The sequence below is a fragment of the Mus caroli genome, chromosome 18 (genome assembly GCF_900094665.2).
Source record: "Mus caroli chromosome 18, CAROLI_EIJ_v1.1, whole genome shotgun sequence".
NCBI classification, from domain to species: Eukaryota; Metazoa; Chordata; class Mammalia; order Rodentia; family Muridae; genus Mus; species Mus caroli.
This window is the reverse complement of record NC_034587.1, coordinates 35,796,039-35,811,794: the sequence shown is the minus strand read 5'-3', so window position 1 is coordinate 35,811,794 and position 15,756 is coordinate 35,796,039. Positions and strand designations below refer to the sequence as shown.

The following is a 15,756-nucleotide window of genomic DNA, read 5'->3' as shown; positions in this document are numbered from 1 at the left end:
GCCTGGTCTACAAAGTGAGTTCCAGGACAGCCAGGGCTATACAGAGAAACCCTGTCTCGAAAAACCAAAAAAAAAAAAAAAAAAAAAAGAAGAATAAGAAAGGGAGGGAGGGAGGAAGGGAGGGAGGCAGGTTAATAAGTTAGTGAAGAAGTGAATATCTCAATGGTGGAGCATTTGCCTAGCTTCAGTGGTACTGGGTTGGATTCATAGACCCACCCTCTTGCCCTTAATTAAGAAAGCTGAATGAATACCTAATGCAGCACCAGAAAAACTAGCAGCTGGGTTGAAGAGATAGATTAACATAAAAACATAGGACCTAAGTTATGTTCTCCAGCCACCATGGAAAAGTCAGGTATGGCCAAGATGTACCTGTAATCCCAGTGCTGAGAAGGCAGAGGTGAGCCAGGCCCTGGAGCCAACCAGCCTACCTGAGTCGAGAAACTTAGATTCAGGGAGACCTGTCTCAGAAGATACAGTGTGGGGCTGGCGAGATGGCTCAGTGGTTAAGAGCACCGACTGCTTTTCCTAAGGTCCCGAGTTCAAATCCCAGCAACCACATGGTGGCTCACAACCATCCGTAACGAAATATGATGCCCTCTTCTGGAGTATCTGAGGACAGCTACAGTGTACTTACATATAATAAATAAACAAATCTTTAAAAAAAAAAAAAAGATACAGTGTGGAGTGATCAAGGAAGATACCTCATGTCAAACTCTAGCCTCTGCATAGGAGCACATATGCATGTGCATGCACTGGCATGAATAGGAACATACATACTGCACACAAACAGAGAGAGAGAGAGAGAGAGAGACAGAGAGAGAGACAGAGAGAGATAGAGAGAGAGACAGAGAAAGAGACAGAAAGAGAGAGAATCTAGCAAACAAAAACATCCCTACAGTGCTTGGCCATCCTGAGAAGGGGGATTCAAAATGAAAACCTAGCTCATCATGTATTCCCTCCCAACCCCCACCCCCATTCAGGCAGTGTCCTTTGGATGCCTGCACTTTATTCCCCGAGCTAGTGCTTGGCTTGGCCACTCCACTGAGTGGACAGTCCTCAGTGTGTCTCTCAGTCACCTGGTTCTCCTGCTTCCACTCTCTCTGCAGATGTCACACTGGCCTTCTTCCTCCTGGTGGCCCTCCACTGGACCTTTGTGACCACTGCTTCATGTAACAATCTCTCCTTTACTCCAAGTCACCTCGATCCCTGACTGAGGTATCACTTTTATAACTCCCTTCAATACCCCAAAACACCTTCTAAGGCTCCTCATTTTTATTCACCTTAAATTATAGCTCCTCTGTCCGCTTTTAGTTCTAGAATTACTGTTATAAACCATTTTGCAGTGTTGCCGATCAAATCCAATGCCTTTTGCTATATCCCAGGATTGGTTTTGTGAGGCAGGATATTGCTACGTAAGCCTGGGCTGACCTAAAAGTTGCCACGCAGTCCAGGCTGCTGCCGCCTCTCCAATGCTGAGATTCTAGGTTCAGCCAACAACTCCCGGTAAGAATTACACTGGTGCTGTCTAGGTTCCCTTGCAGACAAATCTGCTCACTTACAACTCTCGCTCTGCTGAAGCAAGCTGCTTCAGTGTCTCAATACAATGGAGCTAGTTAGCTATACTAGCTAGTTAGCTAGTTAGTATACCAAATGCCAAATAATCCTGCTTAGCCAGTCCTCCACTCCAGAACCAGTTAGTCTACATTTATTTATTTTCTGACTTTGGTTTGTTTTATGGGATGGAGTCTTCTTGCCTCTTACTCCCTAGTGCTAGGATGGTAAGGGTGTAGCACCATGCAGGGCCCAGATCTAGTTTAAATCATTCCTCCTGTGGACTGCCTTCATTAGCAGTATCAAGACTTGCTAATCCAGGGCTAGAAAAAACAAAAAAGAAAAGCAAAAGAAAGACTTGCTGATCTTCCTAACTTTTAAAAAATAGTACTTACTGCAGCCAATTCAACCATGATGAGTGCCTTATTCAAGTCACCAAGCTGACTCAGTTTGATGTGATCATCTTCCAACTAACCTTGGTATTTCTCGATATAAAGGGGCCCAAGAGGTTCTCTTATTTTATACACTGACTTACTTATGGGATAAGGTCTTGATAAGTGGACCCTGAGAGTCTGGACCTCATATTTGCCCCTAGTTATCCTTAAATGCACGATCCTTCTTCCTGGGCCTCAAGTTAAGTTCTTGCACTACAAGTATGTGCTACCACCAGACCTGATCTTTATTTACTGATTGAGTGACACTTACTGCATAGCCCAGGTTGGCCTTGAAGTAGTGGCCACTCTCCTGCCTCAGTTTTCTAAGTACTATAATTAGAGGCACGAAGAGTTAAAATGTCCTATTCTGGCCATGTTAAAATTCAAACATGACAGAGAGCAATGAGAGCTGCCTCCAGGAACAGACAGTTGGGAGAGAGACGCTCCACTCCCTGATCTTTGATTTGAACTCTGGCCTTGACGCTGTTTTACTCTCGGTTTTATGAATAGAGACTTCCTACCAGGCCCTGCCCTGTATCCACTTTTGAGTACTCAAAACACACTTCTACAGGCAAGAGCTGGAGACTAGCTCTGCCATTCTGGAACATCTCAGGTCCCAGTCAGTTGTATTCCATCCCCAGCACTTCTGGATTCAATCCCCTGAGGTCTGACATGTTTGCTCTATGAGCCTCCTGAGTCTTCATTTATTGTCGCTACGATAGTGCCGAGGCAGCACATGGTCACTGTTCTTAAGAGGCACTGGAGTACAAGACGAACAATGTCTTACTCCCCACCCAAATCACTACTCATATGCTTTAGAAGCAGCCAGTTAGCAGGTTTTCCTGTGCATTTCCAGAATATATCTATGGGTTTAGAAGCACACACATATGCATGTGTGCATGCATACACACACACTCGCGAACATGCACACACAAATATTTCCAACTCTCTACATGTACCAATCAATGCTTTGTTTTGTTTCCTTCCTCTCCCTCTCCCTCTCTCTCTCTGTGTTTGTGTGTGTGTGTATCATGTAGTCCATGCTGACTTTGAACTCCCAGTGCTCCTAGGATTACAAATGTGTACCATCGCACCTCAAGGATAGCTCTACACAGTTATCCTTGAGCACTTTTCAACGCCCACATCTCACAGGTCCTCCACCCACTGCTTAATGGCCACAGATTTCATCAGCCCCCTCCCTCCACAAGGGGCTAGAGATTAGTAGGTTGCTAATTCTAGAACATTCTAATGAACATCCTTATATACATAGCTCTGTGGACTCTTTAAGTCTTCATTGTTCTTGAATGCTACATTAGACTAGATAGAAAGTGAAGCTTCTCTTTCGGTTCTATTTCAGGTTCTGCCACCTGGATACAGAGTTCCATAATGCATCCACTGACTTACTCACCGTTCAGCATCGGGGCCACCTCCCTCCTCACCTCAAAATAGAAGAAAAGGGTCCCTGGGCTGTCTCTTCCTGAACCTGTTCAGTATGCTGTCCCAGAGGCAGGCGTCTCCCTTTCCCTGAAGCACAGAGGAAATCCTGGACATGGAGAAGAATACTCCAGAAACCAGCTGTGTTCTCAGGTGACCCTGAGAAGGCCCTGAGAAGGAAGGAAACACGGTTTTGGTTCATGAGACACAATCCCAGCTGCTTTGTTTTCAATGAGGCTAGAGGGATAAAAATGTGACAAGGGGACGGGCACTGTGACGAGCCTCAGACAGGGACTGATGTGAATGTACACTCAGCAGTGATGTGGCACCATTGTTCCAGCCCACATCTGTCCACTACACCGTGTCCTTTCACAGGACAAGGACAGGATGGACTACAGGAAACAGGACTGTGATACTCTGCGCAGGGTGACTCACCATACCCACCACAACCCAGCCCGCAGTTCTGACCGTACCCAGAGAAGCTGCGTATGAGTCTGGGGCAAAGCTATAGTAGAAACAAAGGCTGGGTCTTAGGAGCTCACTGCCCACCCAGGGACCTTCAGCGAGTCATCAAACTATCCTGTCAATAAAAAGCCACGGCAGCAGTTCTTGAGAGCAGGATGCACACTAAGTGCCCGGCACAGGACACAGCATTGCATGAGCAATCAATAAATCCTTGATATTTGCTTTGGTGCTGCTTCCTTCTGCCCTCTCACACTGTACTAACTCAGAGGAGGGGCTCAGCAGACACTCATTGTTAATTTACTCATTCGCTGTTAGTCCTGGGGCTTGAACCAGGGCTTTGTGCATGGTAGCTATGTGCTGCTCTACCATGGAGCTATAACCCATAGGAACCCGTAAGAGCTCTTCTCTTCCTTTCATTTTGAGATGGGGTCTTGCTAAGTTGCCTCAGCTGGCCTTAAACAGCTGCTATCAAGCAATCCTCTCTCCTCAGCTTCCTGTGGCTGCTGTAACTTCAGGGTCCCACTACCAAGTTTTGACTTAGCCTTTGTTTTATTTGTTTGAGATAGGGTCTCACTGTGCATCCCTTGCTAGATTGGAAAACTATGTAGACCAGGCTGATCTTGAACTCACAGAGATCCTCCTCCTCCTGCCTCCCAAGTGCTAGGATTAAAGGTATGTACTACAATACCAGAAGCCTGAAGGGTTTGGGGGGGGGGGGTAGGGGTGCATATATGTGAGAAACAGTCACACACAGACAAAATGGACCTTGAACTCGGTATATAATTGAGAAAGACCTTGAACTTCCTGCCTCCACTTACCAAGTGTTAGGATTACTGGTGCCACCATACCTAGTTCATACAGTGCTGGGGAGCAGACCCAAAGCTTCATGTATGACAAGCAAGTACACTACCGAGTGGACTACAGTCACAGCTCAGCTCATACTTCTTGCCCTTGCTCTTCCTCCTCTGTCTCCCTCCTTCCTCTCTCCTTCTTCCCAGAAGTAAGGATATTCTAGGCAACAAAAAGAATAGTCTAGACATTCTTCTTACCCTGGTTTATTCCCAGCCCAGAATCACCTAGGTAAGTTTGGAGTCGGGGTACCTAGAACACAGACCTTTCCTCAGAATTTCTAAAAAGAAACCTAAGGCCTTGGAATATCAGAGGAATGGGTAAAAAGAAAATCTTTTTTCAGTGATATAAAGAAATAATCCACTGTGCAGAGGGGGAAAGCAGAAGCTGCATCCCATCCTTCCCTCCACTCCTCACTCACTGGCTTATGCTCAGCCCCCCAGAGCTTCCTGCCAGCTCTGCTGAGGTGGCCTCGACACCACTGAACAGTCAGGGTCCACCTGCATCCCACACTCCGTACCGAACACTTCCGATCCCGATCGCTCTCTAGGCACCCGTCTCCTTTGGCTGTCCTGGATTTTGGTACTCTCCTGCTAGTGTCTTCTCTCCCATCTGTCCTTAGGGCTTTAATTTCATCTTCAAAAACCACATCTTGGGGGGATGGAGAGTTGTGGCAGGGGTTCAAAGTACTGCTCTTCTGGAGGACCCAGGTTCAATTTTCAGCACCTTCACGGCAGCACACAACCATCTGTAGCTCCAGTTCCAGGGCATCGGACACTATTCTGGCCTCTATGGACACCAGGCACACATACATAACACATACAGAGACATTTGTGTAAAGATTCATACACACAACATAAAGTAAGAATAGTTTTTTTTTTTTTTTTTTTTTGGTTTTTCGAGACAGGGTTTCTCTGTATAGCCCTGGCTGTCCTGGAACTCACTTTGTAGACCAGGCTGGCCTCGAACTCAGAAATCCGCCTGCCTCTGCCTCCCAAGTGCTGGGATTAAAGGCGTGCGCCACCACCGCCCGGCTAAGAATAGATTTTTAATAATCCTTACATTCATTGGTAGAAGTCCTAGTTTCTTGTAACTCAGACTGTGACCATATTTATAAGGACTTTCATGACATTAACTGTTAAAATGAGGACACCAGGGTGGGGCCCTCAACCAATATAGTTAGTACCTTTACAACAAGGATTAATCAGGACACAGGGAAGGCCATGTGAAGATAGAGAAGACAGCCATCTAAAACTCAAGGAAGAGTCTCAGAAGAAAGCAATCTGGTCACTACTCTGACCTCAGACTTATGGTCTCCAGGAATGTGAATTGGTAAGTTTCTGAGTTTTGCGCTTCTCAGTCTGCAATCAATGTTTTGTTATGGCAATGGTGGCAAACTCAGTCACCCCTAGCATACAGCCAGTGCTCCCAAGAGTCACCCACATCCACTAACCCCCAAAGCTATAGCTACATTCCTCTCTCCAACTCCTGCCTCAGGTCAATGTGACCACACAGAGACCTGGGCCCACCATTCACACTCCAGTTCCAGATGAGCTAACGATCAGACAATGTGTCCACTACCCCCCAACACTGAATTGCTTTGCCAATTGTTAAACCCGAGGAGGTCCAGAACCACAGAGCCATGGAAAGTCAGGCCAGTCCCCCTGTTTTGCATACAAGGCTGAGCTGGTGCTTTTACCAAAGAGTAAACAAAGGAAAATCTCAGCCTCCTCCTGAATCCTTGCCCCTTAGCGAGGTAGCATCTATGTGGCCACTCTCAAGACTGTGGTCATTGTCTGTGGTTGCTTTCAGAGAGGGGTCTCTCTATGCAGCCAGCTGGCCTCAAACTTGTAAGCCTTCTGCCTCAGTTTACCAAGTGCTACATATTATACACTAGTACAACCAATTTGACCCTATCTTTTCTTCAGCCCTCTCTCCTCCCTCAGAGGAGCCAGTGAAGGGATGTGAGCATTTTCCAAAGTCACCCTTTCTGTTGCCCAGTCATTTACTTGTATTTTGGTTTTTCTCCCCCTACCCCCACTTTGACAGATATCGACAAATACTTTGACAGATTTAACTTCCTTCCTTCCTTTCTTTAGATAGGGTTTTCACTATTTTATCTCTGGCTGTCCTGGAGCTCATTATGTAGATCAGGCTGGCCTCAAACTCACAGAGATCCACCTGCCTCTGCCTCCTGAGTGCTGGGACTGTAAAGAGGAAGTAAGTAAGCCTTGAGCGCGCCTGCTAGGGCTGTGCAGCTGTAGCTCCAGGGCATCACTTGCCTACCACATATGAAGCCCTGGGTTCAATCCCAGGGACCACATAAACCTGCCATGGTGGCACATGCCTGTGATCCCACCACTGGGGAAATAGAGGCAGGAGCAGAAGTTCAAGGCCATCCTCAACTACATATATGGAGTTCAAGGCCAGCCTGGGTCACATGAGATGCTGTGTAATAAAAAGAAGTAAAATAAGATAAACCCCTAGCTGTAAGCCTGCCTTACTTACCATAAGCTTAAACCTGAGTCATTCCAGCTGCTGTAACCCACTTAAGTCAAAAATCCTCAAGCAGAAAGAAATGTTATTTTAGTTCTATGTTTGAGTGTATTCTAGACTGCCTTTAGACTCAAGACCTGCCTGCCTCAGCCTTCGGAATGTGAGGTTTGCAGGTGTAGACAACACTCCGCCAGAAACAGATCTGAATGAGGTCCTCCAAGGGGAAAACTTCACTAACTTGTAAAAGTTAATATACACCTCTGCAGCGCTATAATTCCAACCCAAGCATCAGAGAATACCCATGAAGTTCCTAGAAACAAGCTACACTTTAAAAACCATTGAGCTGGGCTTGGTGGTACAGGTTTGTAATCTCAGCAACACAGGAGTGGGCAGAAGCAGAAAGACTGAAAGTTCAAGTCCTGCCTAGGCTACAAAACAAGTTCAAAGCCAGCTGGGCAATTTACTAAGACTGTCTCAAGACTGAAAAGGAAAGTGAACTTGGGACTAGAGGGATGGCTCAGAGGTTAAGAGCTCTTGTTGCTTTTCCAGAGGACAGGAGTTCAGTTTCCAGCACCCAGGTCAGGCAGCTCACGACCTTCTGTGACTCCAGGGGAACCAACCTCAACAGGCACCTCCAGTCACAGTATTTATAATATAAGCAAACTGAAGTGTACTGCTATGTACTGAAACACCAAGGTTTAGCAGACTTTCAGGAGGCAAATCCAGTATTAAAGACGCTGAACTTCCCTCTCACGATGTCCACCTGTGACCTCTCCCGGCGGGGGGGGGGGGGCTGCTATTTGCAGAGACGTGGGTAGAAGATTCTGAGAGGACAGTGGCTGGGCGGGTACAGTGCTTGCCTCGTGTGTGACTGGAAGCAGAAGTGTTTGCCTATAATCCCAGAGGTGAAGAAGGCAGGAGGATCAGAGAATCAAGGTCATCTTTGGCCACACAGTGGGTTCGGGGCTAGCCTGGGCTACATGAGCCCCTATCTAGAAGCAGAAGAAAGGAAGGATGGAAGGAGCAGGGAATGGGAGGAGAGGGGATGGGAGGAAAGAGAAGAGGTGAACGCAGCCAGCCCGAACTAGGAAACCAGCTCCATTGTTACCCCAGGAGCCCAAGGGTGGGCGGGTAGATGGGGTGTCTCCAAGTTACCAAAACCCCTCTTGGCCCCTTCCAATCTACACCTTACACCGGTCCAGGTAAACTTTTATTTTCCAAGATAGGGTTTCACCATGCAACCTTGGCTGTTCTAGAACTCACTAGGTAGACCAAGCTGGTCTTGAACTCACAGGGAGCAAAGGTATGCAATGGTTCTACCTGGGGAGAGTAAGGCTCTTAGCTGCTGCCTCCCCCCACCCACCCCACCCCCATCCCTCCTTCTCCCCCTCCTCCTCCCCCTCCTCCAGAGGAGGAGGCTCTTCATGGATATCAGGAATAATAATCATCGTGGTATTTAGGATACTTTATGCTCCCCTTCCCCCCAAACAAACAAACAAACCTTTCCACAGATCTTAATAGGAAATGCAAACTACCACAGCCTTCAAGGTCCTGCGTGACCAGACCTCTGTTCTTTGCTCTCTCTCAGAAAGTCAGCCTCCAAAGTCAGGGAGTCCCTTTCCATGTCTTGCATAGGCTAAGCTCAGCCTCCCTCTGCCCAAGGAGCACCCATTGCTATCATTTGGGTGTCAGCTGAATCATCACCCCCACCCCCACCCCACTCCCCAAGCCCTACCCGAGTTCAGTCTCCGTACAGTGTACGGTGTTTTATAGCCTGAACAGCATGTGTCATGCAGAACAAATCTTGTCTGTGGCCAACAACTGCATCCTGTCTGGATCGTACGCAGCACCAGAGCACAGCTAAGGCTGTCCCAGTCTTGATCTTCCCACCTCCACCGCCCAACTGCTAGGCGTTTGTTGCCACCCTGAGTCTTCTCATATCTGTTCTTTGTAGAGGACCTCACTCAGACTTCTCAGTCCTAGAATGGAGTCCATAGGCATCATGGCACCGCTCTAACACCTGTGTGGGTAGCAGAACCTGCGAGTTAGGAGTTGTTACACCCACGTGTGGTTTTATTAGCTAACTTGTCAATACGGAGTAGGGTATGGAGGGCAGTCAAGTCCAAACCCTGCCCTAGCTAGCTCAGAAGTCAGCTTGCCTCACACACGCTAAGCTAGCCCTGTGTTGCAGAGCCCAGGTCTCGGTTTCTGAGGCAGGATCTCATGACATGTTGCACAGTATCTCAAGATAGGTTGCACAGGCTAGGCCTGTCAGCCTAGATTTAGGGTCGTCCCAATTCCAACGTACACCACTCCCTGTCAGGGACCTCCTCACACTCCCTCTGCATTTCTTGTTTAGTTGCTATTTTGTTTATCTTTTTACTAGGTAGGCCTACACTCAGCAAGTAGTCCTCCCCTCTCCACCCCAGGGAGAAAACAGAGCGGGAGGGGAAGGGAGAGATTTTGAGAGAGATTTTGAGAGAGAGAGAGAGAGAGAGAGAGAGAGAGAGAGAGAGAGAGAGAGAATGAGCAAGAGAGCAAGAGCAAGGGAGCAAGCAGGAGCTCTGGAGTTACCCATTGGGGCAACACTTAGCTTTTTTTTATGTTGGTATCAGGTTTCAAACTCAGGTCTTCATGATTTCTTAGCAAGAGCTCTTAACCTGAGCTATCTCTCCAGATCCTTGGTTCTTATTGTTTGAGATGCAATCTCATGTAGCTCAGGCTGGCTTAAACTTGTTATATAGATAAGGCTGGCTTTGAACATCTGGTCCTCCTACTTCTACCTCCCCATTGCTAGGACGACAGACAGAACCGTCTCATATCCTTTCTTTGCAATGTAACCCAGGAATCAAACCCAGGGCTTTATGACTGACAAGTGCTTTACCACTGAGCCATTTCCTGGTCCAGATGCAGTCGATTTTTTTGTTTTTTGGAAAAAAAAAAAAAGACAATTATTTTATGTGTATGAGTGATTTGCCTGCATGCAGGCATGGCTGGTACCCACAAGGTCAGAAGGTGGCACTGGACCCCCTGAACTGGAGTTGTAGATGGTTGTGAGTCACCCTATGGGTGGCAGGAATTGAACCTAGGTCTTTCAGAAGAATAACTAATGTTCTTAACCACTGAGCCATCTCTCCAGCCCTTCTCTTCTCTTTCCTTTTTAACCAACGGCTCGAGGGTTGAAGGGGTTTTGCTCATTTTGGGTCTGAGAACAGGAACTCATGTTACCCAGGCTGGCCTCGAACTGACTGTGTAGCTGTATGCATCACCGTTATCTGTTTTTCTGTGACTCTGGAGCAAACCCAGGGTTTCCTGCATGCTGGCCAAGCTCTGTACTCACTGAGCCACACCCCCCAGCCAGGGGAAAGCTGTTTCTTAATTGGAACTGGTTATACTGCTTGCTCATTTAGTGAACGTTCCCAGGGCTGTACACTTCTGAGCGGGGGCCCGTTCTGAATGTGCTTATGTTAAATCACACGAAATTGGCATTTTTATACATGAAAAGTGGGTGGATACTGGCAGTCACATATGGTCCAACTTACACTTTATACTTCAATAAAAAGATTACTTATGAAAAGAAAAAATCCTGCCCAGTTGAACTGCTTTCAATAAGGTTCTTTAAAAAAAAAAAAAAAAACCCTGATTTTGAGTAAATCCGGTTTGGTCTCCCTGGGGCTCCTTGGCAGGTGGCCATCAGGTTAAGGGTCAGTGTAAAATCTTCCCTGGAGCCCAAGGCTTCTGACTTTACTAAAGTCCTCCCCCTGCCCCCCAACAAGGCCCAAGTCCACTGTATCCTAAATGTATAGCCTGTATCTCAAATCGACGTGTCCAGGGGTCCAGAATCTATAGTGTGACTTCCTGGGGTCATTAGACTTAACAAACTCCTTGTTTGGCATAGTGAGGCTCCTGGTCTCCAGAATAATATCCCAGGGCCTTGAGAAAAGATCATCTCCTTCCACTAAGTCTGTGACTTCTTTTTTTTTTTCCTCCAGGGTTTAATCCCTTCTGGCAGTCAGCACCAGGATGCCCACTCGACTCTTCTCACCAGACTATGCCAGGGGAAATCGAGGTGTTCCTCTAGGGCGTTGTGCTGGCTGCAGCATTCTCAGGACCTGGCATGGTGGCTGGCTAACTGATGTGGCATGAATGGGAGCCAGGTAAAAAAGAGGGTCCCAAGCACCACTGACCAGTCAAAAGGAAGCTGGCCCCCTTTCTCCCATGGAAAGACTAGTCTAGGCCTGCTGAGAGTTGCTGAATCCTGGGCTCAGGTGGACAGTTCAGTCCTTTCCTGACACATGGGCTTCTCCTAAGGCTCCCATTCCACTACTAGAGGAGCCTCTTAGGAAGGGAGATACTGACACTAGCCTGTGGGGTTGGGATCATCAAGAACACCACATGCATTACAATGGGGTCACTGTGAACAGCTCACTTAAGACCACGCAACAATCCCAGGAGGAGAAAGGAGCTCAGACTTTAGTCCCAGCACTCGGGAGGCAGAGGCAGGCCAGTTTCTGAGTTCGAGGCCAGCCTGGTCTACAGAGTGAGTTCCAGGACAGCCAGGGCTACACAGAGAAACCCTGTCTTAAAAAAAAAGAAAGAGAGAGAGAGAGAGAGAAAGGAAGAAAGAGAGAGAGAGAGAGAAAGAGAGAGAGAGAAACACAGACACTCAACTAAGAAGCATAGCACCCAGGCTAGCTCATTCAGTCATTACCTTATCTTAAAAGAGTCTGAAGTTACTGAACCCATGATTTGCAAGCAAGGGCCAAGGCTCTTCTTAGCTGAGTTTTTGTTAATTTTATTGATTACTGTTGTGCATGTGTACATAGCATGTGTTGGGGGTGTGCATGTGCTACCACACACATGTAGGGAGCAGCTTCAGGGAGCTGTTTCTCTCCTTCTAGGCAGTAGAATCCTAGCACCCAGGAAGCTGAGGCGGGACAATAGGTAGTCTGCAGCCCAGGCAAGCCTAGCTAGGACTGGGAAATCCTCCTGCCTCAGCCTCCACAGCAGGTATGATTCCAGGTCTGTAGCACAAGCATGAGCTAAAAAGAATGCTTCTTTTACACAATAGGCCACCGCCCAGTTTGGCTGAGTAAAAATAAAAGTTCTTATCAGATTCTGGGAAAAAAATAAAATGGAAACTGTCCTTCACAAACTTCTGCAGCAGAGGCCCTACCCATAAAGTCACTCAGCAAGAGTATGCACATGGGACTGGAGAGATGGCTCAGTTGTTAAGAGCACTGGCTGCTCATCCAGAGATCCTGAGTTCAATTCCCAGCAACCATCCGTAATGAGATCTGATGCCTTCTTCTGTCATGCAGGCATACATGCAGATAGAACACTCACATACATGAATAAATTCCTTTTAAAAAAAAAAAAAGAATTTTGGGCCTTGAGAGACTGTTCAGCATTTAAGAGTAGATAGCGCGAGCAGCTCACAACCACTTGTAACTCCAATTCCAGGGTATCCAATGCCACCTGGCCTCCTCAGATACCAGGCATGAACGAACTCAGAACACCCACAAACACACACACACACACAAAGATAAGAACAATCTTTTTGCTTAAGTTCTTAGAGAAAGGGCAAGAAAGGGGATGCTAATCAACTATGCTGTCGTAACCAAGCTCAGCATCTTCAAACTCTCCCTGTTACACAGACCAATTAGAAGAGCACAGAGAAGCTGTGCAGCTGGCGCTAAGTATCAGGCCATTTAACACTCACACAGCACCAAACAAGGGATGGTGGGAGCCACAGAGGTTAACAACTTGGGGGCATGGTGACACGTGGTAAAATACCCATACTGAGGAGGAGATGGAGGCAGGAAAATTTCTAGTTTGAAACTAGGCAAGGCTACATAACAAGATCTTTTTCTTTTCTTTTTTTTTTTTTTTTTTGGTTTTTCGAGACAGGGTTTCTCTGTGTAGTCCTGGCTGTCCTGGAACTCACTCTGTAGACCAGGCTGGCCTCGAACTCAGAAATCCGCCTGCCTCTGCCTCCCAAGTGCTGGGATTAAAGGTGTGCGCCACCACGCCCGGCACAAGATCTTTTTCAAGACTAGCTCCCCACCGCCGTCCCCAAAGAATGCAAAGGCAAGATTGCAGAGAACTAGCCTGCTGTGTGCAGCACTAGGTTCCAGTGGAGAGAGGGTATGAAAAGTCACTTGCACTGGTCTTGAACTCCAACCTGTCCTACCACTATCCAACCAGGCTACTTACTCTCAGTCCACCTGCCTTGACGTCCCAAGATTTGGGAATATAGATGATGTACCACCAAGCCTAATTAATATCACACCATTATACCAGGCCTGCTAATGTATCCCAGCCTAGCATGCACTGTGGTGCTCTAGGCATCAAGGACACTTCTCAGAGCTCCAGGCTGTGCCCCCTCATTTGCATTCTGTCCTTTGTATACACTGCTGATACTAACTAACTTAATGTCTCTCTCCCCTACTTAACATCTATGTAGATGCAGCCACAGTCGCTGGGGGATGGAGAAATATCCATCTAACACACAAATGTGGGTCATGGAGATTACTGTGTATTTATTCCCCCTGTTCCTCTCTGTAGCTTCAACACTAGTGTCTGTCTCTTCTATTCTGTGACTTTAGCACCTGGTAGTGTATTTGACCTAAAGGAAACATCTAATAATTTTTTTGTTTTGTTTTGTTGTTGTTGTTTTTGTTTGTTTTGTTTTTCGAGACAGGGTTTCTCTGTATAGCCCTGGCTGTCCTGGAACTTACTTTGTAGACCAGGCTGGCCTTGAACTCAGAAATCCGCCTGCCTCTGCCTCCCAAGTGGTGGGATTAAAGGCGTGTGCCACCATTGGTAATACCTTGGCTTTCTTGCTTTCTTGCTTTCTTTCTTTCTTTCCTTCCTTCCTCCCTCTTTTTTTTTTTTTTTTCTTTTTCTTTTTCTGAGACAGGGTTTCTCTGTGTAGCCCTAGCTGTCCTGGAACTTGCTCCATAGACCAGGCTGGTCTCGAATTCAAAGATCCCTCCCTACCTCTGCCTACCCAGTGATGTAATCAAAGATGTGTGTCACCACTCAGCTAATACCCTGGGCTTCTTAGCTGTAAAAGAAAGACCGAGTATGATGGTTTATATATGTTTGACCCAGGAAGTGGCACTAATAGGTGTGGCCCTGTTAGAATAGGTGTGTCACTGTGGGTGTGGGCTGTAAGACCCTCATCCTAGCTACCTGGAAGTCAGTGTTCTGCTAGCAAACTCCAGGTGAAGATGTAGCTCTCTCAGCTCCTCCTACACTATGCCTGCCTGGACGCCGCCATGTTACCGCCTTAATGAGAATGAACTGAAACTCTTAACCTATAAGCCAACTCCAATTAAGTGTTGTCCTTAAAAGATTTGCCTTGGTCACGGTGTCTGTTCACAACGGTAAAACCCTAACTAAGATACCAAGATAAGACTTTTCCTTCATTCTCTTTCTCCTTTTTGAGATAGGCTCTTATTGTAGCCCAGGCTACCTTCTACTTCACAATATAGCTATGTTGCTCAGGCTATCCTTGAATACACAGTCATTCTCTTGCCTCAGCCTAGTCAGGCTTAAAATTTACAGATGATCTATAAACCATCAAGATTCTGTGTGTGTGTGTTTGTGTGTGTGTCTCTTCTTCTCTCTCTCAGAAGAGTCTCATTGTGTGGCCTTAGTGGGCCTGGAAATTATTATGTATGCTTGCTAAGCAAATTTTCTATCATTAAACTATATCTCAGTCCTGTATCAATTTTTATCTGGAGACAATATTCTCTAAGTTGCCCAAGGTGGCTTTGAATTCACCCCATAGCTCAAGCAGGACTTGAATTTGCAATCTTTTTCTTTTAACCTCCTTCCTAGTTGTAACCTTGGCCAGGATACAGTTTTCCAAAGAAACATGACAGGGCTGGGGATGTAGATCAGTGGTAGAGATCTTGCTGATTATGTACCAACTCAGAATTCCTCAGCACCAACACACACACACACACACACACACACACACACACACACACACACGTCTTAAAGAAATATAGCTGAAGCCAGGCAGTGGTGGAACATGATTTTCATCCCAGCACTTGAGAGGCAGAGGCACGTAGGTCTCTGAGTTCATTCAAGTCCGGCCTTGTATAGAAGTATTTTCCAGGACAGCTAGTGTAGAGAAACCAAGTCTCAAAAATGAGTAAATGAATGAATGAATGAATGAATGAAAATAGCTGAGCATGGTAATGCATGGAGATTGCTTGGGCTGAGGCAGGACTGTCCTGAGTCAGAGACTAACACGGGCTACATAATAATAGACTCCCCAAACAAAAGCCCAAATAACAAAATAAATAAATAAATAAAAGAAAAAAAGAAAAAAGAAAGCAAGCTAGGAGGTGAAAAATACACCGAGCACAGGATTGACAAACAGTAGGCGCTCCATTAATGTCTGACATTGAATTGGAACGTCTCTCTTCCCTCTTCAAACATGTCTCCTGGATCCTTGGTAAAAGGGCAAAAGCCTAGAACTGCAACCACTCCTCCTGCAGGGGATGAACTG

General features: G+C 46.6%; 1 long non-coding RNA gene across 3 annotated transcripts in view; it reads right to left on the bottom strand.

Annotated features, from left to right (window-relative positions):
* Positions 1-15,756, bottom strand: part of LOC115029857 — an 84,540-nt gene that overhangs the window by 65,183 nt on the left and 3,601 nt on the right. For 2 of the 3 annotated variants that reach the window (XR_003835413.1, XR_003835414.1), the window contains exon 2: positions 3,425-3,589. This is a non-coding gene — a long non-coding RNA (uncharacterized LOC115029857). Of the gene's footprint in view, positions 1-3,424; positions 3,590-5,253; positions 5,488-15,756 lie in introns of those variants that run through there. The other variant, XR_003835415.1, reaches the window with a different exon arrangement.